Source organism: Lissotriton helveticus, chromosome 6 (genome assembly GCF_964261635.1).
Source record: "Lissotriton helveticus chromosome 6, aLisHel1.1, whole genome shotgun sequence".
NCBI classification, from domain to species: domain Eukaryota; kingdom Metazoa; phylum Chordata; class Amphibia; order Caudata; family Salamandridae; genus Lissotriton; species Lissotriton helveticus.
This window is the reverse complement of record NC_136067.1, coordinates 645,371,837-645,397,379: the sequence shown is the minus strand read 5'-3', so window position 1 is coordinate 645,397,379 and position 25,543 is coordinate 645,371,837. Positions and strand designations below refer to the sequence as shown.

Below are 25,543 nucleotides of genomic sequence, written 5' to 3'. Positions count from 1 at the left end.
CCAACGCAACTCCGTCCTCGTCTCCTCCGTGAGAGAGATGAGTTCGGAGTACGTGAGACCCTTCCGGAGATGTTGAGCCTTCAGTCGTTGAAGGGCCCGGTAGTGCAAGGGGCCCTGGAAAATCGCTTGAATCGAGGAAGAGAGGAGACCCACGATTCACGCCAATGTCGAAGGGAAATTCTGTCCTTCCGAAGGGTCTGGGAAAGTTCCTTGTGGATCTTGGTTACCTTCTGCTGAGGAAGGCTGAGACAAGCTGACACCGAATCTATAAGGTACCCCAGGAAGGTTATCTGTCTCGTCGGAAGGAGCTCGGATTTCCGAGCGTTCACCACAAACCCCAACTCCTGGAGCAGAGCAATAGTCATGTTCAAGTTGGAACGAAGTCGATCCGGCGACTGATCCATGATCAGTATGTCGTCGAGATAGATGATCATCCGAACGCCCCTCTTGCGTAGTGTCTCCACCACTGGCCGTAGGAGCTTCGTAAAGCACCAGGGCGCCGATGAGAGGCCGAACGGGAGTGACTGAAACTCGAAGACCTCCCCGTTCCACAGAAACTGCAGAAAACGCCGGTGAGGCGGGAAGATAGGCACCGTGAGGTACGCATCCTTCAAGTCCAGGCGGACCATCCAATCCCGTGGAGGAGAATGTCGCGCAGCAGATGGATTCCCTCTATCTTGAAATGGCGGTAAACAAGCCATTTGTTGAAGTCTCTTAAGTTTATGACCAGGCGAAACCCCTTGTCCTTCTTCTGAACCAAAAATAGGTTGCTCAGGAACCCCGAAGGGTTAAGGCGCGTTCTGCGGATCGCGCCCTTTCCTTTCGGAGGAGCTCCGACACCTCGTTGTCGATCAGACTCCTGTCCTCTGAGGGAAAAATGAACGGTCGAGGGCGAACTTTCTGGAGGGGAGTACCGTAAAATTCTATTCGGAAACCCCTGACAGTCTGGAGAACCCAAGGGTCTGAGGAGATTTTGCACCAGTTGTGGAGATAATTCCTTATCCTCCCCCCCAGCACGGACGGGGAAAAAAGGGTAACACTCACCGGATGGGCCTCCCGGAGCGTTGGCTCCGCCATGATATCCTCTGCCACCCCCTTTGCCGGCGCCACGAGTGGGGCAGAAGTTTCCCTGGCGGCAATCGTTCCAGCCGTTGTTACGCTGCTGCTGGTTCTTGTTATTAGGGCCTTGCTGGAACTGGCGGCCGGAGGAGCGGCCCCGTCCTCTTCCGGCCCCTGCAAAAACCCGTCCAGGAAAAATCTTTTTGATGGACGTCTGCGCCATGTCCAGAGCAGAGAAAGTGGTGACGAACTTATTCAGCTCCTTAATAAAGGGCTCGGCAAATAACTTGCCTTGTGCAGTAGGCCCTGCCTCCGAAGTGGCCAGATCTCCCAGCTTAGGATCTATCTTGATGAGGAGAGATCTCCTCCGTTCCGGATTCTTTTATGTCTGGACTTTACTATTACACAAATTTTAGAACTCACTACCTGTCTGAGGAAGTTCAGATAGATTTTCCTTAAGGAGATCCTGCGGGTTCTATGCTGCGTCTGGTGTAGGTAAAACACTGTCTGAAAGCAAAGATATAGTAGTTTTAATGGGCCTATTTATAGATACTCGTTTTTTTGATCGAGCACGGTTTTTCAGACTGTCTTACCTCTTAAGCCTTATAAAGTATATTGATATGATCTCATGGACATTGATATGTTCCTATTGGGTGTACCGGCTCCCTGTAAGGCAAAAGTTGCTTTGTTTTAATATTGGTCTTCGATGGTATTTCGCTACGGCATTATTGTAGTTTCAGGTATTGTATTTCTCACCTTTTCAGAATGTGTACGATGTCTTACGGGATTGCGGATCTATTTCTGAGTTGAACGGCACGATTCGTGTTCATGGGTGGACGGATACCTGAAAATAGAGAGTCGTGTATGAAAATATGTTTCCCTGTTTATTCTCATGGTGGACACTCCATATAGTATGCATTGGTTGACTTGACTCATACTCGACCAGGTTTATAGCTTTGTGTTGCCTAATAGTTAATTATCATAAGCGCCGTCACATTCATCTTATGAGAACAACCAGATAGACAGATAATTTGGATTGACAGACCTCAATGGTGCATTAGCCGGGCTTGGTAGATGATATTTATTCTTACCTATGGCAGGCAACCTTGTATCGTAATGGTCCTATATTCTGTCCGTGGGAGTGTCAGATAGTTGTTAAAAACTTGGGGGCAGATTTATGAAGGCCTTGCGCCGCCGGTGCGTCATTTTTAACATGGGAAAAAGTGACGCACCGGCGGCGCAAGGCCTTCATAAATCTGCCCCTTGCAGTTTATCGGTAGTGGGTGAAGAGACGATATGGAGATAGACTGTTTTTTTCCCCCCGTCTTGTCTTTCTGCCAAAACGAGCGTCCCGTCTATCTAAGTTTAAAAAGACCCCATTTATTAGTGTGAGTCTATCTTTGTTAACTAGTTAACGTTAAATTGCGGTGCTGTCTTACTGGTAACAGATAGTTAGGCGGCCTCTCGTGTGAACTTCATTCAGCGTTTCGATCTTTCAGGAAGGAATCTCGCGCTGTCGTTTAGATCGATTTTATATAAGGTGCGTTGTCATTGGTTGAAGCTGTTGCCTAGTTTCTTAAAGGCATATGCCGCAATCAACGTTGGATGTCTATTCCAAGATGGCGATTAAAAAGTGGCATCACATCTAAGTGTTGGGGCGGCAATCTCGGCTACATTGTGGCATTAACGCACGTAGTCTATTCAATATAAATATCTTTGTATTCTTATTGTTTTGGGTAGGTTCGTATTGCGAGAGGACAGGGAGCCGTGCATAATATTAATACGGTCTATTTATTTAGAGTTTGAGGGTGAACCACAGTATAGTATGCCCCATTACACTAAGTAAAGAGACAATAGTGTGCTGATGTAAATCAGCCAATTATGGTTGGAATAGATGGTAGAGGTTGCTTATACATATTGGAATTCAGTTCAGTCCATGAGCTACACCGTTCAATAAAAATGAATGCACTTGAAATGGTAATCCTTCTTTGTATTGATATAAAAAAAGTCATACAATGATCAACAATTGAACTGTGACAACAGGAAATGAATATATTGATATGTTTCCATTGTCTCCATTCATGTAATAATATACACGTTCTGGGCACCATTATGTGCATTTGAGCATTAGGCGGTACATCATGTTATTTGAATCATTTACTGGCATCAGAAACCTGGCAAACTGTATCTAACATTTGTCAACTGTCTTAGTATAAAGAGAACAATCAGTAAATTGTGTTTACAATTTCGTTCACAGAACCATGATGGTAAAGTCCTGATGAAGACACAGTCTACGTGTCGAAACGCGTTGACAGGAAACCATCCATTATTTATATTATATTTTTTCGTTTTTTATCTATGTATGCATATGCAACGATGCAATGATGTTTTATCAAATCTTATTAATGAGTTAATGATTTTATCAAATGATGTTTTGATTGTATGGAATTAAAATGTACTTTATACTCTAAAGCAGTTGGATACCATTATTAATTATGGTTTGTTTTGCCTTTTGAATTGTGCCAGTAGCCAGCTTGCGTGCCTGGGTGTGCTAGTTTACATATATTGTTTACCCTGACCCAGGAGCATGATCCACATCAGGGGGTCCTTGTTTCTTCACGTACTGTGCCCCATGTGCTCATGGGAGTTGTGGTTCTGTTGATATGTTTTGACTATTTTTTCTTTGAATTGCTGTGGTAAGAAAGAGAAGAAAGGACTGCATAATCCTCGCCTCCGTCCTGACTTAGAATTAGGAATTACTCTGGGACTATTTAAATCCCGCAAATGGGTTGGCCCCTTATTTCACACTATCCCAGGAGAACGAAGGTCGCTTGAGACCCCGTAGTTGGCGCTGTGGGTGATAGACCGAGAGAAACGCGGGTTTAACGTTTAAGGCCCCGTGGTTTTTGGTCATGGTGTTTAAGTATTCTTCCTGAAACTTTGGGTTTGAATTAATTTTGGTTTTCTTTGAGGTTGCCGTACATGGGAACCGGCTTTCACTTTTCAAAGCGCTGCAACAAAGCAGTCAGCTTTTTTATCATCGCTATGGGCTATTGCACCCTCCCGGAATTATCCGCAGCAACGGTGTGAACATAACCCCTGTGTACAATTTGATAAAATACAGTTAACTCACTCCAGCCATGCTGGAATAATGCATTATGTATCTATTCACAGGTAGTTCAGGGTTGCGCTCATTATAAAATGTTCCGTATCTACCCCTGTAGATTTGCCGTACGTGGAGATTTACCGGTACCGCAGTTGATGAAGCGCTGCAATCAGATTAGGTCGTTTTTTAACTCCGAGTTCAAGTTGTTCAACTGAGCAGAGGATTTTTATGTGAATTATCTGTGATTTAATTCTCTCTCAAGAATAGAGACAGGTAACATATCTTTTGAGCTTTTGCGAAGAGATGTGCTCAAACCTATTCGTGGGTTGTTTTATATTTTACTTTCAATTGTATTTTAGAGGGACGTTTTTCTCGAATCAAAGTACCCCATGGAACTTATATAAAGGTAACATGGTCCTTGTAAAGGATCAATCCCTGTAAGGTATGTACGATACTCAAAAGGGATAATTTTATACATAGGTGGTTTCAAAACGTCTGCATACCTATATTTATACCCCCACTGATAGGGTATTAATGATCGATGATGAGCTCAGTGGAGCTTGATCCTGGATTGAGGAGACATGGATTTGCAAATAGATGAATGAGTGGTTGAGTGTATGGGTGAACCATGCAGTTTAAGTAGAGTTTAGTGCAATTGGGTAGAATCTTATTATAGTTGTGAATATAACCACTGTATTGCGTTTTTCTTGTGAATCTTAAGGGATGTTATTTATTCCTATGAATATGTTTTAAAGAAAAGAACATGATGTTAACAGACCTGTGCTTTTATTGTTTATGATTTTCCTTATGATATTATGATAATGAATTGTAATTTTGTGTTTTGATTATATATTTGTGTTTTATTTAGATACATATGAAATTATCTTTTTGTGAAAGAGACAAGCATCTACACTAGTCTTGACAAAGGTGGTGCATATCTGGCAGCACACCGAAACGCGTTGACGCTACAGTTCTAGTTGCATTTGATTTTATCAGCATTCACCAATGCGAGTCTGACGCAGCTGTTAAATAGATTCTAACTAATTAATGTTTGTGATGATTTTGTAAAATATCACCGGATATTGTCTCTCTCGTGGTTTTCTTTTATTGTTTTTTCTTTTATTGTTTGATTATACGTACCTGTGAATAATTTTTATTAAGAACATTTTAATGTTGTGTTTTCAACCTTGATATCAATTGATAATAAAATCATATATCTCATAACAGGTTGGGTTTATTGATGACGCCAATGTGCTTGTACTTATAACTATGTGGTTCCCCCTCTTTGGTTCTAAGTATGTATGGAGCGTTAATTACTGAAGAGTGATTGCGTTTGAAGGTTGCACTGGTTCCAAGGGAATTTCTATTTTATATTGACGATTTTGGTACCCTGTCTCTTGGATAGTTGGGCCACTCCCTTTATTTTTGCATAGATTCAGTTTCCTCCAAAGCTTCCATAATCAGTGAGGACATTTAAAACACAAATTCCAGAATCAAAGAAGTAGTGGTCACCACTAAGTCCCTAGAACCCGACACAGTCATACTTAAAAAACAAGTCAATGAGTTGCAAACAACTGCGGAAAGAATGGATAGCCACCTGGATGACTAAGAGGGGAGAGCAAGGCGCAATAACGTCCAAATAGCTGTGCCGGAGAAAGCAGAGGGCCCAACAGCTGATCTCTTTGTGGAAGATCTGGTCATGAACAATCTAAAGGTATGCCGGGAGGAAGGCCAAAGCCGGGAGCACCCCTGCGACCCATACTGGCGCAAGTGTTTAATTTCCGCAATTGAGACACCATTCTCCAGGCGGAACGCAAAAACCCACTGATCAAGTTTGAAAATACCACACTCACACTGAAAGTTCAGAGACAATGTCACAGTTTCATGAAAATCAAAAAGGCCCTCCGGGAAAAAGGTCTACAATACGTCATGTTGTTCTCCACTAAGTTGCGAGTTGAGGCGGAAGGAAATGTGTGGTTCTCCTCTACGTGGATAGTAGAGATCACAGCCAGGTTGTATCAGTTGGGAGGAGGAGCAGACATTATCCAGCTCCCTTTTCATGTCGAGTAGTTTCTTACTCCAGGACAGACGCCCCCTCCTATTTTTATTGGGATTCAGCTCTCCCCTTGATTAGTTCGCACTGTGACCTACTAATTTAACTATATGCTGGTTTCTAAAATTGGTACTCCTATCCGTGGATCCTTATTCAAGTGGTCCGTTTCTTACTTGAGGCTTAGCATCTTTGAGCACCTCCTTGCTTGGGGAGGGTTTCCATCTTCACTGGCGTGTAACAGCTTCATCATTCTGTTGCTAAATGACATTGCATTCATTAAACATATGTAGTATGTATTTATATTGAGCCCCCTTTATTGCACATTGAGGAATAGTGCACGTATCCAGGAAGGCCACCACCCTACTTGATTTTTCAGCTCCCTTATGAAGGATTTGGCTAAAAAGTATCTCATCTCCGAAACGTACGTCGGCACATTTTCTGTGTATTTGTAATCACATGTACTGTTTATTCTGTGTATGCCATCATTATTTGTTGTTCTGCTGTTTTTGTATGTATTTGACTTATTGTCTAATGTTTGTGTATTGTTTTGAATTTTGTATTGACACATTGTTCATTGTTCTTCGCATATTGATTAGGAGGCTCCATAACAATTGATGTACACTATTGTGGCTTTTACGATAATTTCATATGTGATTTCTACATGTTATTTATATTAATGTTCTTCATGCATTAGAACATTTAATAAATGTTGAAAACTACTCGTCTATGGGACATGTGAATTTATGAATATACTACCCTTTTGAAATTAACAATTAGGGAGACTGTTCTTGCTTGCGGCTTGGAGGCAGAGCTTCCGGCCCGGAGGCGGAGCTTGTGGCTTGGAGGCAGAGCTTCCGGCTCGGAGGTGAGGATTTAGCCGTGGCTAAAATCTCCACCTCTGGGCCGGAAGCTCCGCCTCCGGGCCTGAAGCTCTGCCTCCGGGCCGCAAGCTCGGCCTCCAGGCCGCAAGCTCCGCCCCCAAGCCAGAAACTCCGCTTCCGGGCCGGAATTTACAGGCCGAGTGCGGACTTAAAGTTAGTAGTCTTAAATCTATTCTGTGAATACCGAAAGTAGTACGTTCATTCTGTGAATCCTGAAAGTAGTAACTCTGTGAATCCCGAAAGTAGTAAGTGCATTCTGTGAATACCAAATAGTAGTAAGTTTAGGATTTAGTGTTAAGTTCATTCTGTGAATCGGGCCCTGTGGAATTATCTCCCCGTACAACTCCGGCATGAAACCATCTATTGCAAATTCCGCAAAGACCTAAAAATGTGGTTATTCAATCAATAGGGTATCTCTCTTCTTGCATGGAGCTGATGGCACGAGGGAAACCTCCGGGTAGCTGTGTGCCTTAGGAATTTAATAATAATACAGAGGGGGAAATACTGGAAGATGAAAAGAAACTGGCCCATGCCAACGATGATTCAATTAAGCAAACCCTCTCGGCCAAGAGACAAGATTATAGACAAGTTACAACAGAGGCAGCTAGGGCTAGCTAAAAAAAACACCTATCATAAGATATATGAACACGGCGAGAGGGCAGGCAAGTTATTAGCCTGGCTTGAGAGAAGAGATCAGGCAACCTGCTGGGTCCACCGCTTGAGGGGGGCACGGAGGAAAAATTAATAGACCCTCAGAGAATGGCATAGGCGTTTGCCACCTATTATGAAACAATTTACACATCCACTACCACATCCTCTGTTCTTGATTCTAGAAGCCTCCTAGCCACAATCCCATTCATCGTCCTGGCCCCCGAAGAGCGGGAAACCCTGAAGGTAGACATCACGGAAGAAGAGTTGAAGGCTGCAATCCGGGACATACGTTCTGGTAAAGCCATGGGACCCATCATCAAAACGGCTACTAAGTTGGCACCCCACCTCCGGGCCATGTACCTAGACAGCTATCATAAAGGTATCCTATCAGACGAGATCAGACTTGCCTCGATAGCAGTGATACACAAGCAGGGCAAGCCAACAGAAGAATGCGGCTCCTACCGTCCCATCTCACTGCTAACTGCAGAGGCAAAAATCCTTGCCAAAGAGTTGGCAAACAGGCTCATCCCCATAATCAAAAAACTAGTACATCCTGATCAATCAGGCGTCATGCCAGGTTGGAATACTACCCTCAATCTACGTTGCCTGCATGAAGTACTGGGCTGGGCTGACACGATAAAGGAAGATGCAGCACTGCTGTCACTCGATGCCAAATGGCATTTGACACCATCTCCTTTACACCAGCCCCAAGGCGCAAATAATAGTTAACTGACATATGTCCCAGCATATCCAGTTGAGTTGGGGAACTCTTCAGGGATGTCCTCTGTCGCCGCTTATTTTTGCACTGGTTTTAGAACCACTAGTGGTGTGGGTGAGGGGGTCCCTCTGATAAGGGGACTAAAATGGACAGAACGCCATGAGGACAGAATCTCCATCTATGCGGACGATATTCAAATATTTATAGCAGCCCGACTGCATCAATTCATTGCATCCTTCACAGATTCCGTATCTTTGGCAACCACTCAGGATACACCATAAATTGGACTAAATCCATATTATTCCCAACCCACGGTCCTATACCAAAACTGCGAGGTCCACATGGCAGCTGAGGGATTTTGTTACTTGGGGATCTATGTGACCCTCGAACCATCGCTCTTCTATGGCGTTAATCTGCAATGGCCCCTAACCTGCTTGCAGGCCGATGTTCGACATTGGCGAACCCTCCCCCTTACTCTCCTGGGACGAGCAGCAATCTTCAAAATGCTAGCCCTGCCTCACTTTGTGTATGTATTGAAAAGTACCAGACTCCTATTATAATAATATTGAGAGTGCAGTACGGACCCTGTTGTGGGACGGGAGGTCACTGCGCATCTCATTGCAGAAACTGACCAGGGGGTGGTACAACTGCGGTAGTGCCTTACCTGACCTAAAATTATACTACTGGGCGTCCCAATTGACAGTAATAAATTGATGGATCCACAGCCCACAGTCTAATCCAAGTCATCAGACAGATTTATAGCTAATGGGCGGGGTGGGCACCACAAAGCCTTATACACGAATCCCAAGCAGCAGTACCTCACAGGTCCTACAGCCCGCACTATTGAAATCTGGCACATGATGAATAAAAAATTAGGGTGGCACAAGAAAATTACACAAGTAACACCTCTCTGGGAGCCCAAGTGGCTTGGCGTACTGGGCACCTGCTCTGGTTTAACAAGTAAGATTTATTTGGATCTCATCTGTGGGAGATTTGTGGACTAAAAGCAGACTAATCTCTTTTACCGACCAGCAGAAGGAATATCAATTGGTGAAGTCTGAAAATTTTAGATACCTACAAATCAGTCATGCCCAAAAAGCCGCGATCCCTGGTGGGAGGCTCTCCCAGAGGCGTCTCCACTAGAAGACAGATTGCTGCTAGACCCTATGCCCCAGAAGGCCAAATTCCTAACCTACTAGAAACTGATTACTAAATGACCCGACTCATTAACACGCCGTAGGTAACAATGGGAAGCAGACGTGGGGGACCTAGAGGACGAAGACTGACAGGAAGCACTGTCCTCCCTGCCAGATAGCTATTCCCATGAGACTAAAATTGGTCCAACTTAAAATCCTGCATAGAGCCTGTCCCGTGGAACTCTGGTCAAAATGAGGAAGAGAAAAGACACACTTTGCTTCAGACACTGTTCCCAAGAGGGAACCTTCTTCCACACACTTTGCGGCTGTCCAGCTATCCAGCCCTATTGGAAGGGAGTTACATCCAGACTGGCAAGGGTGGGGGGGAAGAACTCTCCGCCTCCCCAAAGCTCTGTCCACTGAACATATGGGAGGCCACAGATCTAACTCACACTGAACAATCGTGGGTTACCTTGGAGCTGGTAATCGCTAAATCGAACATTGCACAAAAATGGGTAGTTGAGGAACTTTGGACAATGGGAAGATGGAAGGCGGACATGGATAGATCCATGATAGCAGAAAAAGACGTCTTCAAACATAGAGGGTGCCCTAAAAAAATGAAACCGCAAGTGAGCAGGGTGGACTACACATCAATTTGAGATTTGTTTGTCTTCAACAATTGAATTGCACTGGATGGAAGGGGGGGTCGCGAGACCCAACGAGAGAGGGGGGAGAGGTACAATACAGCTAGAAAAGTCTAGGATTGAAGTACCCTATGTTATGAACACCAGTGATATCCCCGAGTGCTTATACCACTTGCTGTAATGCTGAGATTTGTTTTTTTTGTTGTCTCCTTAATAAAAAGAATATTTTAAAAAACAAATCTTGGCCCGTTGACTACTCCCCTACGTGCCACAACTTATCCACACTGACCAATGCGGCTCATCCCAGCCCGCAGCACCTCCCTGAACATTAGAAGTGTCTACCATGTCATGGAGGCCACTCCTGATGACTCTTTGGGGGCTGGGAGCATTTCCTTTGATTTGCGCCAAGCTTTTGATGCCCTTAATTGGGAATATATGGTAATGGTTCTGGGCAAGTTTGGCATCCCACCGGGGTATGTAAAATGGGTCATTCGTGCTGGCACTTGAACCCCTCTCTATTAGGCTCCGGTAGGAAGCAGAGATCGTAGGGATCCGGGTAGGCAACACAACACATCTACTGTCAGCATACGTGGACGATCTCATCCTATACACTCATGACCTGATGGGTGATCTAGAGCCCATACCGTGTACTTTCAAACATTTCTAACACATTCTGGGTCTGACCATAAATTAGAAGTCCTGTGCGTTCTTTTTTCAGACAGGAGAGCGCCCCGAGACCATTAAGTTTGGGGAGCTCTTTCTCTCAGTCGCTCCAAGCACCTTTAAATATCTGGGTATACAAATATATAAATCCCCACTAGACTTTTTAGAGGGCAACTGATGAGGCTGGCTAATGCACTACGCACCTAGATATCCTTCTGGGTGTCGCTGCCTCTCACGGTGATGGGCAGAATAGTCATATCTAAGATGGTCGTGCTCCAGCGCCTTCTGTATTTCTCTTTACAAATCTGCCAGTACTGTTTCCTGCCTCCCTTTTCAAAAGATTGGACTCACTCCTATCGGATCTCACCTGGAAAACAGGCCACAGAAGGGTGGGGCTAGCCAAATTGGAGCTGGGGACAGACAGAGGGGGTTTTGGGGTGCCGGATTTTCACGCCTACTTCTTTGCAAGCCACCTGCAATGGCTTTTGTACTGGCTTGCGGGGCGCAACCTGCATGAACTGGGCTACACAGCACAATCTTTGAGCCGGGGTGCTCTTCACACATTACCACTACCACAGAGTAGGATTCCCCCTGAGTCTCCCCTGTTGCTTCGCATAGCTCTCACATACTGGAAAAAGGCCTTACAATACACAAATCGGAGATTCCCCTACGCCCCTAATACTCCACTACCTGGAATCCCCACACCCACTGGGCTGGTCACTAGGCTGAGTATGATTGGTTGGTCACGAGAGGGGGTCTTCATAGTGGGGGCGCTATTTGCGGATGGCCCGCTGATGGACCATAAGAATTTTGATCGAAAACAGGGAGTCCTGCGTGCTCTCTTTATTCTACATGCAGATATATTCAGATATGTAAAGAAGCACTGGACACCAGGTGGCGAGGAGCCTCCAGCACACAAACTGATACATGCTGTATACCTGATGGGTAAAGGACGCCACATTGTAAGATAGCTATACAGGGGCGCCCGCGCACACGCAGAGACCTCCCTCATGATACTTAGAGAGAAGTGGGACAGAGACCTGGGTAGGAACCTAACGGACAAGGACTGGTCCTCTCTCTGGAATACCTTAAGAGGGTGCCCTGTAATGCCAAATTTAAGTTAATACAATACATGATTCTACACAGGGCCTATCTCACCCCGCACCGTCTAAACTGCATGTCCCCCAATGTGCGGGTTTTCTCCCCAATATGCCAGGCAGAAAACGGGGACTTACTGCATATGCTTTGGATGTGCCCACATCATAGGGTGTTCCGGTCCGAGACTGCACATATAATAGGAAACATAACAGGAATCTCTAGTTGGGACACAGTGGAGCATTGTATACTGGGGCTATACCACCATTCTAAGTCACAAAAAGTGCAGCTCAGATTCCCTGACCTAGCTCTACTTAAAGCGAAGCGCTCCATCACAATGAGGTGGACATCAGCCCTTCCCCCATCATTACACACCTGGCATGGGGAAGCAGTCCGTTGGGGGGGAGCAGAAAGTGTAGTCATCAGGAAAGAGGAATATCTGAATATCTGGTGCTGAGGAAAACAACGATCTCCATGGAATGGGATATGATGCTGGAGGCACTCAAGGCAATTGAACCTCCTATACCACACCACACATAGGTCATACACCCCTCCTCCAATGCAAGGGTGGGATTGGCTTCACCACCCGGCCCAACACCTGGACCGGCGAGGTGGGCCGTACCCCTCAATATGGGACTCCAAAACGGTGAATACAGGTGGACAAGGCTGAATCCGGGCCCGCATTATCTTAGTTGAGGGTGAGCCAGACTAGACAGAGGGGTGGGTTGTATGGGATTGTTTTGTTGTTATCTTGACCTTGATCGATAATTAGCCAGTAAAAGATCTACTACAATAGGCTGATACTAAAATGTCAATTCCCCACTTTGGACGGCATCTATCTTCCAAATGTAATCTGAATGTTTATTTATACTGATGTTCACTCGCTTACTGTCAAACCGCCTATGTATCGACTGTATCAATGCTTTCGCACAACGTGACATTTCATAAAATTAATAAAGTATATAACTTTTGAAATCTTTAATGTTAAACACTTTCAAAATTCATTTAGATTGGACTAAGAATTGGTGATGTGACCAAGATTGAACTGAGAATAGTAAATTTAAATTATTTAGTGTCCAGAACTTTCCACTAAATTGCTTAGATTGTAGTGTGAATAGTAAATGTCGTCCTTTTAGTGCCCAACACCTTACCCATAATAGGTCACACTGAAGTGGGAATAGTAATTGCCACCCCAATTGGGCCCAACTTCCCCTAAGTAACTTACATTTAAGTAAGAATAGTAAATGTGACCTCTTTGTCCAGCACATTCCCCTAGATTCCTTAGACTGGAGTCTGAATAAAAATGTCACGCCTTTAGTGTCCAACACCTTCCCCTAAATGGCTTAGTTTAGAGTGAGAATAGTAAATGTGACAACTTTAGTGCCAAACGCCTTCCCCTAGGTGGTTTTGATTGGAGTGGGAATAGTAGACGCCACCCCTTTAGTGTCCAACATCTTCCATTAAATGGTTTACATTGGAGTGAGAATAGTAAATATCACCGAATAGTAAATATCACTAAATCACTGATATTGGAGTGGGAATAGTAAATGTCACACCTTTAGTGTCCAGCGCCTTCCCCCAAATAGCTTAGATTGGAGTGGTAATTGTAAATGTCAACTCTATAGTGTTGAAGGCCCTCCTTTAACTGGTATAGATTGGAATGGGAATGGTAAATGTCACCCCTTCAGTGTACAAATTCTTCCAATAAATAGCTTTAACTGGATTGGGAATAGTAAATGCGACCACTTTAGTCATCAACACCTTCTACTAAATAGACTAGATTGGGAACAGTAAATGTCACCCATTTAGTGTCCATCCCCTTCCCTTACATGGTTTAGATTAGAGTGGGAATAGTAAATGTCACCCCTTTCTTGTCCAAACCTTTCTACTAAGGGCCTGATTACAATATCGGTTGGAAAACCTCAGACCTCCAGTCGAATCCCCCTACACCATGTCTTATCCCATCCGCCCGACCAATTAAAATGCCTGCGGTCGGAAGGGGAACCGTTCGGTCATTCTGAATCGGTTCCGACTGGCATTGGGAGAATCAGAGTAATCAGAGCTGATTCGTACAGCTCAACAGTCAGCGTTTCCAACCGACCGATTATGATGTAGGATTTCGACAGCCTTTCCAACTCGGTTTCTTCTACATGAAAAGGCTGTTGGAAACTGACTTTGGGGGCCCCTAGCAGGCCCCCCTTCAACCGGAGTCCTCCAGTTTGGGGTCGAGGGGTACTCAAGGGACACCCCTGTAAAACCATGCACAGTGTGGCAGGCACCATGGGGTGCCCACACAAGGTGCAAGGTTTTCCACAGACACCCATTTTCCCCCACGGTGCCTGCCACTTAGTGCAGTGAAATGTAGCAGGGGTAGCATGGGTACCCTCCTGCACAAACACCTCCCCCAAACACAAGGGGGGCCCGCAACAGGCCCCCAAAACTAATCACTGCCAGCCTTTCAATGGCGTTTTACCCGCCATGGAAAGGCTGGCTGCCGCCAGCATCCTAATCTGGCTGACGGTGCCTGCTAGGCACCACCACCATTTTACTGATGCTGACCGCTCTGCCACGCAATCGTAACGATTGCCTTTGGCGGATCCATGGCGGGCGGTCTTTGCTCCCGCCACAGTCGTGGTCAGATTGCCCTGCCATCGTAATGTGGCGGGGGAAAATTGCTTTCCGATGGCGGAAGGTCCACCTCAGCACTGCTGGTGGTGGCGTGCCTTCTGCCATGGTAATGACCCCATTAGTTTGTATTTGTTTTGCTGGTAAAATTGTCTTTCTATAAGCATGTTGTAGTGGTTAGCAACCTCAGTTACAGGGCAAAGGCTAATGCAATTTTTTTTTATTTGAAAGGCAAACTGGCTGTTTGTTGCATAGTCTACATTTAGTGCAGATTATTAGAAATCTCTTCACCTGTTCTGATTAAAATGGTACTAACAGCCTTGAATGGCTGTATGGGGATAGAGTTTGGGTATTGTTTGTATCATGGCTTTTTCAAAATCCATTATTATTTTATTTTGGGAGTAGTTGATTGTTTTAATTTGAATGTATTTTAGTTGTTCATAGTAAGTGCTATTTCCTTTATTAGGTAGCAAGACTATATGAGGGGTGTATTAGTGTTTTGATGCTTGTCATGAATGAATGGTTTAGGGCACATTTTGAAAGTTCTGTCCATCATCCATGTTTGGCATTGGCTTAGGCTTAATAAATTATCTGTTGTAGCACATATAATAACAAGATTGTTTTTTATAAGGTTGGCAAGTAAGAGGAAGGCTTCATTATTATATTTGGTTGTTAAGTGTTCAGGAATGTGGATGTCTTGGTACCTTCTAGGGACAGCAGGAGTATCACTGGTGGCTTTCTTAGTTTGTGCAATCAAGTCTTTTAAAGTGACCATAGCTGGTACCTGATGTGATGGGTTCAGGTACTTTAAGGATTATATCTTTTAGAATGTTAGTAGTGGGCTTTCGGGAAATACTGCTTGCCTATTTTAAATCTTGAAGTACGTTCCTTACTTTGATTTGAATTACATTTGGAGGTAGTTGGGTTCTCTCACGTTAACCCCATCATTCTTTGTAGTATCCCTCCGTAACAAGCATTAGAGTAACGTTTCATGTTTTTACAAATAACTCTCTGTGCTTGTGCTTTCCTGGCTGTAAGTGTAGCCCATGTGCAGGGAAAACTGTTTAATTGTTTGCCTTTCTGTGATGTGATATATTTTGCTATTTTGGTACTAATAATATAGATTAAAAAATGTAATAATTGAACTTTTGCTTTGCAAGTGTAAATAAAATAATACAGCAACTGTTTTGGGTTTTATACTTACATATGTGTTGTTGATTATCAACTTCAGTTATCCGTTAAAGGTTTTCCAATGTGTTATTTTAAATGCATTTTTTATGATTAATTTTATTTATTAATGTACATTTTTATATTACATTAATTGTAGTAAGTCTGTATGTTTGATACTTATTTGATGTTTTGTGATGTAGTTTAATTTTTTAATGTGTTTATAGTGTATTTTGTAGTTATTAAATTTAAATAATATAGTTAGACGATTTAATAATTCATGTGGAGTTTAATTTTGTTATTTATAGTAAACTATAATTATATTATTTCATATTATATGGCTTTATTTTTGTCATATTAGTGTAATAATCTATATGATATGTTTCAATATTTTTGATACTTGGTATATTTATTTAAAGGTGATGATATTTCTGTTTCAGATATTTGTGGTTTCGATATTAGTAGAAGTAGATATTTTTAGTGCAATATTTTGGTCATTGATATTTGTGTTAATTGAGTATAGGATGGCAATATTTTTGTAAACAATATTTTGTAGCAAAATGTTTCTGTGAATCAATATTGTTTTCATCTGCATGATGTCATTAATCTGGTAAACGCTGAATAGCATTGAAAAGGTTGTTCTGGTGCAGAAAGTGAGGGTTGATAATATCTAAAGCACATAAGAAGGAGAAAAGTTTATAAATGGGTAGAGGATGTGGCCTAACGGCTAGAGCAGTTGACTTCAAAGCTAGGGAACTAGGTTTGTGTCTTGGTGGGGCGCTTCATATCCTGTGATTCTGGGCAACTCACTTAATCTCCCTGTGCATAACAAAATGAATGTGTCCGTCTGTAATGCAACTGGTGGTCATGTAAAGCGCTCTGATGCCTTTGGGATGAGTTTGCCCTATAAAAAAAAAGTTTTAAAAAAAAGCGTGGGGTGTTGAGGTATGTTTGTCAAAATGTGGATTATAGATTAAGGCCAAATGTCAAAACCGAAAAATATCAAAAGCCCTGTCCATAATAATGAAATCTTCACTACAGGCCGGTGCAGGGTATGAGGCAAGTGGCTCACTCACATATAGAACAACTGAAGATGTATTTTTATAGATAAGACAGTAAAACTGGGAGCTATGCGATTTTCACGTTATTCTTTGAGCTGATTAAAGGGAAAAGATTGACCCAGACAGATAGGAAGGAAATAAAGGAAAATATAGAAGGACCTAAGTTTAAGGTGAGGAATAGATTTATAGACTTGGCCCTGGTGCTGGCCAAAAGAAGAATTGCGGTGACGTGGAAACTAAACATAGGGCCTCAGATTAACACCTGGATGCAAGAGGTATCTAAGTGGGCTGGATCCGAGGGTAGAGCTCTCTAGGGAAGAGTTAAAGGGTCTACGCCAACATCCAATTGCAGACTTCTGGAATGACACCCGTTTTGCTTGAGAACCACCTGAGCCACTCCAATAGCGCAGATGATGACAGTGAATCCTCCACAGATTGATACGTTGCAAATATTGAAGATAAGATGAGATGCCTCACTTTAGACGTGTGAGGTGAAGATAATTACCCTATTGCCTTCCCCCGTGTGCTATGGTAGGGAATGTCTGACTACATCGACAAGATAGCAGGTCGGACCTGGCCTGACATGAAAATACTCCATAATCCTCCCTGCCCTTAAACCCCCTTTACTATAAGTCCTAGGTCCCCTAACCTGTGTTAGTTGAGTTTCTCTAGTTCAAGCTTCTTTGGTTGTATACCTGTGATGCTTTTTTAAACAGGTCCTTTAAATGGCAATATATCATTTCCCACCTAATCTAAATGACCCTAGAGTGTCCGGGACACTACATCTATTACGGTCCCTAATAATGTGGGATAGGCAAACTGATATAACATGAGTATCTTTTGGGTTAAGTGGGTAGGAATCACTGGCCATTGAATGTGGCTCCTTGTATCTTCCAGGGATGAGGAAATCTTATAGCCCTACGCCCGGAACATATTGTTTTGGGTCAAGGGCAACATGTTTTCATGTGTATTTTGTCCTTGGGACAAGTAGGCCCATACCCCTACAGCACAAATCCTTTGGCTGCTAGTTTACAGTACCGCATTATGGATCAGGGAAAAACATTGCCTGCAGTTAAGATAATATTTGTGTCCATGTGTTAATGCTGTTCAAACGTGTATGTATGGTTCATTAATGCAAAGCCTTTATTAGTAGGGTGAGCGCTCTAAGTTTATGTTGTAAGCTCAGACTGCACTACTGACAGTGGTTCCAGTATAAAAGTGTATACGTTTTCAATGTTTAGCAATACGAGGCTATGTATAATGCTCCCAGAATGCTCTCTGATTAGATGCAAATATTTGCAGAAGCTTGAAAGCTTGTTTGATGATTCTTTGCTTTCGAAATAAAAACATTTCGCTAAACTACTGTAACATTTTAGGTAACATTTCTTTTAAGCATCATTTAGTAAAATGTGTTCATGTATGCTAGTATTTCTGAAAAATATTCTTAATGGAAACTCAGTGTAACCAGTTTTAATAAGATTATGGGAAACATAAAAATAAACAAGCATTGTTAAAGCCAGTAGGTCTGAAATTGTTGGTCAGCCTTTTGGTTTTGTCAATGCGTGACTTGTTTTGGCTTGGTTTTTGTAAAACCTTATTTGTGTGGGAGCTGCCGGGCCCTCACCATTATAACAAATATTGACTAAAGCAAAAATAGTTTTTGGTCTCAAAAAAGTACACATTGCCACAGTAGTTTCTGGCACTGAACAAAACAACTGTGTCAATATGCTTCTTGTGAAAGAATAGGATGCTGTCTCTCACAGTGAAGCTAATCTATAGACAGAGAGAGAGAGACAAAACACACAAGGTCATGGTTAACACCAGACCTAATTAGGGGCCCAGGTATTAAATAAAGTCTCAAAAGTGCACCCATGTCCTTGTATTAAGTGCAGATATACGGTTTTCATGAGTTCACAATACTTTACAGAAGTAGGCCAAGGAAAATATTTGTGAACTGCATTTTAGCATGAGCAAATCTGCAGGTGTAGATTTGCTCATGCGAAAATGTGAGTGTTTGGTAGTTCACTTTCCCTCCACCACTTTTTTCCCAACCCTGTAAGAAGTTTTATGTCTGCCATTGCCAGGAGTACTCAGTTTGGCACTCTAAGTTTAGAGAAGAATTGGTGAAAACCCTTAAAACATGCAAGTTAGTAGGTTTGCACAGACTCAAAGGGGCATTCCAACCCTGGAAATGTTGCTTACCCTTACCTTCAGCTCCAGTATGTAGATCTGCAGAAACGCGGTAACATAAGAGAACTGCTAGTATTCAAACCCTACTATGGTATGAGCCCTGGCATATTCAGAGAGGATATTTCAGAGCTCTTATATAATGAGATTGCTGCCATAATTTGTCGCCGCATTACATTGCACAAAACAGACAAGTGGATTTTGTTATAGGACAAGTAGATTTATGAGGCAACATGCCCCATGGGCAAGTATATATTTTAAATAATTTCCACACCCCTGATTATCATACCGACAAACATCTCCAAATCTCATTTCTGTTCTATATGGTTGACATGTGCTCTATTCTAAGTGTCCAACAAAAACATAACAAGAAATGGCATTTGTTCATTATTGAATGTAAAGTACAATAAAAAATGCCAATAAAGGTATCTTTAAAAAAAAAAGGAAAATACAGAAGGAGGATTGGGAATAGGGGTAAGATGGTGAACCAATGAGACAAACATCTGATATTCCACTTTCTTTTTCCAAGGGGCACGCATACACGGCTGGGACCAAAGGCGCTGACCGAACAGAAGACACGTGAGAGAAGGATCAGAACCTGAACTAATCAGAGAATATGACCTGAAAAGAAGAATACAAGCAACCAAAACTATGTGAACCGGAAACATGGTGTCAGAAGTGGGATCTTTCCATGAAATAATGGAACCTATAGTGCATCAACTTGTAAAAGGCCAAAAGAAAATTGAATGAGTCCTACTAACATATATCACAAGTTCCCAATTGGACTGGGACAGTCTCCAATAAATAGAAACATTTGGTGGTTCAGCCTGACTGGTCTCTCAGTCCCAGCCTCATTGCAACCAGGCCATTCCCCATTAAAGTAATAGGGACACCCTACACTGTAACACACCTCTGCACCGGGATGCCCCAGAGCCTCTCGGGGTGACCTGTTGGTGTGGCCTTGGACCTTGCCCCATATTCACATTAGGTCCAGGAGATTGGTCCAGTAAGTCCCTATAAAGTGCCTGAATACAGGAGTTCCAGGGTGTGGCCTGCAGGAGAAGCATTGTGGACGTGTTTTAGAGCCACTAGGCTACGAATCCCCTTTATCTGCCTAAATTATACATAGCAGTACGGCATCCTCTAAGTAACTGTTGGTTAATAGCCCCATCGGTCCCCAGGGGCCTGTCTAGTGGTGGCGGAAGCCACAAAATGAAAGTTTAAACGTTCGGATCCTGCGACCGACCTTTGAGGCAGAGACTGGGCCCAGTGCAACGTCTTTTGAAAGGAGTGCTCGACAAGTGACCGGCAATGGGGCGGCGAACCAGATGGAGGGTATGCTCTGTCAGAACCCGAATGGACCGGAGGACAGGCTGCAGGTTCTGTGGTGACACTGGAGCTTGATATCCATAGCTATGGTCCCGGGGCTGGCCTGACTGGTGCGCTGCAAGCAAAACCTGCTGAGGCAGTCAGCGAGAACTTGGGCTTGAGAGGCATACCTGGCAGCAGGTGCGGAAACATTTGTGGTGGAGGAGGGTTGCTGTAAGTCGGTGGAAGGCCGAGTGTAACGCTTGTACAGGAGGTGGAGGACATCCTCTGTGCAGCGGGGGCCCCCCACAGGGGCAGGGATTACCCATTCTAGGCCAACGCTGTGAATGAAGGCGGCCCGAGTGGTGCGGCGCTTGTTGCCGGAAAGCCCCCCCCCCCGCGGTGGAGGCCTGGAGATTAGATCGGCCGCTGTACCGTGGGATTTACAGCGGTGGAGAGCTGAGTAAACGAGCATTAGCACAGAGGTCAGTGTGGATCGAGCCCTGACCGGGCCCTGTGGTTAACAGGCGGTCGGGGTGTGGTGACACCTGCGGGCAGGAGGTGGGCGGATGTAGCTGGGAAAGGATCGAGGAGGCAAGGCCACCGGGAGAAGTAAGTCCATGCCTGGCCCCGCTGCTACTGAGACGCGCTAATTACATGCAAGTGTAGAGCCACGACAACAGGGCCTCCTGCTGATCGGGAGAATTGGTGCAGTGGATTGAGGTGCGAGCCACAGTGCAGGAAACGCTGACAGCCCGAGCCAGTGAGGCAGGCTTCAACTAACACGGGGCAAGCCGAAAACAAGGAGCTTGCATGCCTACAGGACTACCCAGATAGACAGTTACTGTATACTGCATAGTCTGCTGCAGCCCAGGAGGAGCATGCATTAGTGCACTGGTGGCAACAGAGGGACTAGAGAGCCTGTAGCCCCCTCGACACGGGAGGACAATGTGGTCCACTGTTTAATGCATAGAGGCACTGGAGGTTGCTGTGAAGGAGCGCCCCAAAGTAGTGAGTGACATTGCCCTCCTGCTTCCAGGCACTCCCTTGGTGGAACCCATATACAGTCCAGTAGAGCCAACTGCAGGGGACATCAGCATCTGGTGGTGAGTAGAAAGTCCATGGGTTGATCCCACGACACGGTAATCCACGGGCTGTGCCGACAGCAGAGCTTGTTGTCTATATCGCTGGCCTCACCCGCACAGAAGTGTGCTCAAGGGGATGGGCCGCACGAGGGGCACTGGTACCTGCACCTCCTCACATTAATCAGGTACGATGGGCATAGAACACGCAACACACACAGACCCCCCCGGAGGACAGGTTAGGCGCGATACATGATGCAATTCAGAGGTCCTGTGCGACACTGGAATCTAAAATAGACAATGTGGCAGCTGATATCAGACCATGGAAAGCTTTCAGACCGGGTGACCGCGACGGAACACACCCTATCAGAACTGAAGCCAGTGACTGATTTAATTGAAAAACAGCAAAAGGCACATGAAGACAGAATCTGGTACCTGGGACAGAATTGAAAACGCAGAGGGCCGCTCAAGGCGGAATAACATCTGCCTGATAGGCTACCAGAAAGGGCGGAAGGACAAGACGCGGTTGCTTTAATGGAACAATGCATCAAGGACCTCTTGCCTGCTGCTTTTTCATGACTGAGCAGGCACACAGCATTCCTTCTAGGAGGCCGGCGCCTGGAATGGGGCCCAACCGTTTATCTTCAAGGTATTACACGACAGGGCTAGGGATGCAGTACTACGGGAAACGAGGAAAATTCAAGACATCAAAACAGAAAACACAAGTGTTACGTTCTTTACAGACAATACACTGAGAGTGCAACGTCAGAGGGGATCTTTTTTGCCAGTGAAGCAGAAAATAAGACAACTCAATATTCAATACTTGCAACTCTGCGTGTTGGCGGACAGAAAAACAAGATTCTTAGACAACCGGTCGGTTTTCAGGACCACGTTCCTCTGAAGAGACTAGCAACCAGAACAATGCCGCGTCTGGACCTAGATCCAGCAGCCGCCATAATAAGAAACACCAAATCTGGCAGCAGTACCTGACCTAGAACAAATAATAAGGGAGCGCCAGAAACCAGTGTGCGAAGCGGAAGGCATAGCTCCCACAGTGGAAACCTCTCAAAGGGAGGTGACACATACTCTTTCATCAGAAGATGAAAGCTCATCAGCGGGGTTCCCACCTGACTGACTCTATCAGACATTACTCCGCAAACCTCAGCTGATATCATCTGTCATACGCCCCGCTCCTGTGGGTCACCGACTTCAGCGGCGTCCCGCAGCTTCACTAACTGATATAGTCAGTGGGTTACATCACTAGCAACTGTGGGGAAACCAATTTAAGTGATTTACAGATACCACATCAATTATCCACTGGTTTACAGTACAATGCATGCTAAAATAATGTAACCGTGGGAAAACCTAGGGGATGGCACACTGGTAGGCATTGTAAGGTCTCGCCCCATCATCCCCCATCTCATTCAAGTATTTGTTTAATAAAGCGTGATTACCGCTTAGGTTTGGGCAGCTCCCCTGGTTCACGGAGACTGCCCTTTTCGTATTCACACATTGCCAAGTTGGCACATATGTTTTCACGCAAGTTTCATGGGCATCTGGGCAGGGTGCGCCTCTAGGCGACTGTGGTCCCCTATATACGCATACACATACAAGCCTTGGCCTTAGTACTCATACGACCCCCTCTAGTACAGTGACATGACAGCTCAAAAGATTCTGACTTGGAATGTGAGGGGCCTCAGCACACCCTCCCATCGCTATGAGGTATACTCCTACCTCAAGAGGCACAATGTACACATCGCCCTTATGCAGGAAACGCACCTATCACACACGTAGATAACCAGATTACAACGAAAATGGAAGGGCTGAGTATACGCCACAGATTTCTTAGCATACGCCCAGGGCACACTGATTTGGATCTGACCAAACACCCCCTTCCTAACAGATGAAGTAGTGAAGGGCAGATATGTGTTTATAAAAGGCAGGTTGGGTGGTCGTTGCCTTCTACTGGGCAACATTTACGCTCCCAACACAGATCAGGGCTTCTTCCTGGGTTCGCTCTCACTGGTGCTGGCCAAGTGGAGTGTTATGCCATGGCTGATAGAGGGAGACTTCAACAGTGACATGAACATAGATCTGGACAGATCTTTCCCGCTATTGCGCTGCACAGCAGCATCCTCCAATTGTGGACACAATTCGGGACTGGGTTAACAGATGGGAACTGGTGGACACATGGAGACATCGCAAGCCTGCCCTGCGGGTATATTCCTTTTACTCTTCTCCACATAAACTTCATGTCCGCTTAGATAGATTTCTGAGCACGACTTCCCTGTTCCCATCCATGTCAGACATAAATTATATGGGACGTACCCATTCGGATCATAATACATCACCCTAGCATGAGAAAGCAGGCGATTACAGCCAGTGGTGCTGGAAGACACAGTATTTCATGACTTTCTTGGCAAAGCCATTGGGGAATACTTTGAGAGGAACACAGGCACAGCCACATCGGTGCTAGTGGAGTGGGAGGCACTAAAGGTCCAATTGTGAAGGGAATTCTTGGGTATGGGAAGCGGCATGAGGCGTCAGATAGAGTCAGATAGAGCCCGAGGTGGAACGGGCTTTGCTATCAATACAAACGCACGAGTCACAGACACCCCTGTGCACAACAGCACTGTCAGAGGTGCACGAAAAACACTTGATACTATTGGAACGTCTAAGATGCTTGACTTACTCAGCACACTCAGCAAAAACACATGCGAAGACTGATCGTGTAGGCTACCTTCTCGCTAAGCTGATTAAACAAGATAGGCTGACAGGCCCCATTACAGCGCTTAGGTCCCCTATTGACGATATACATTAAGAACGGACTCTTCATTTCACATCACTATACCAGAAAACACTAGAGGCATCGGAACTAGATATACGCTCCTTCCTCGATGCCCTAGTTTTCCCCAGTCATGCCAGGGCATGGAGCTAGATGCCCCAAATACGTTGGAAGAAATATGAGGAGCAATGCACGTTAGCGCATCTGGAAAAACACCCGGTCCAGATGGCTTATCATCCGAATTTTATAAAACTTACGCTGATCTTTTAGCCCCTCAGCAGCACCGGGTTTACACAGAGGCATTACAGGATGCCTCCCTTACTGAAACCACGTTGATTACTCTCCCAGATCCCACGGAACTAGGCTTTTACCGCCCGCTAGCGCTACTTAATGTAGATTAACACATTCTGGCAGGGGTTCTGGCAGGTCGGTTGGCATTACTCACATCACACCTCATTTACGAGGATCAGAATGGGTTTGCCCCAGCGTGCAACACCTTCTTTAAGATACGTAGACTATCTTGGCTCATGAGGTACGCCCCGCGTGACTGGCCGGAATCGGGTTGCCTGGTGCTGGACTTGGAGAAAGTCTTTCATACTGTTGAGTGGACATTCCAGTTCGCTGTGCTCCCAAGGTACGAAGTCGGACCTTACTTCTTAAGGCTCGTCAAACTACTATATGGACCACAAATGCTGCGAGTCTGAACTGGCACCTTGTTCAAGCAGCCTATAAAGATCTGTAGGGGAACCAGACAGGGGTGCCACCATTCGCCGATGGGGTATCCTGATGGGAGTAGACATTCACGCCATATCGCTATATGCCAATCATATCCTACTATCAGAGATATCCGATCTGTGCCACCTATTATCCCTAACACCCTCAACCTCTTCGCGTAGCTATCAGGGCTGAGAGTAAATTGGGGTAAATCATGTTTGTTTCCCTTTGTCCCCTACACAGCGGACCCTCATCTCACCGTCGGTGGCGCCTTAGTGCCATAGCAGCCAATCATGTTCTGCTATCTGAGGATATGGATATACCACGCGGACCTAGACTTAATGGATGGTAACCACACTAGAATGATTTCTGCACTGAAGTTGCAGATAGAAATTTGGAAAAACCGCTTAGTCTTTCAGTGGCGGGGAGAGTGGTGCTCATCAAGATGGTAGTGCTCCCACGCCTTCTGTACCATTTTGCTAACCTACCACTCTATTTACCACCCCCTTTTTCAGCAGGCTGGGGCGCACACTTCATGACCAGATATGGAGCAAAACACGAAGTTGCACCTGCGAAATTGTATCTGCCTTCAAATCAGGAGGGCTTGG

General features: G+C 44.8%; 1 long non-coding RNA gene across 1 annotated transcript in view; it reads right to left on the bottom strand.

The window, feature by feature from the left end:
- LOC144762821 (uncharacterized) overlaps window positions 1-25,543 on the bottom strand; it is a 261,034-nt gene that overhangs the window by 2,482 nt on the left and 233,009 nt on the right. Inside the window, exons 2-3 of the long non-coding RNA XR_013596141.1 lie at window positions 1,816-1,903; window positions 1,653-1,725 (exon numbers count right to left, since the gene is read on the bottom strand). This is a non-coding gene — a long non-coding RNA (uncharacterized LOC144762821). The remainder of the gene's footprint in view (window positions 1-1,652; window positions 1,726-1,815; window positions 1,904-25,543) is intronic.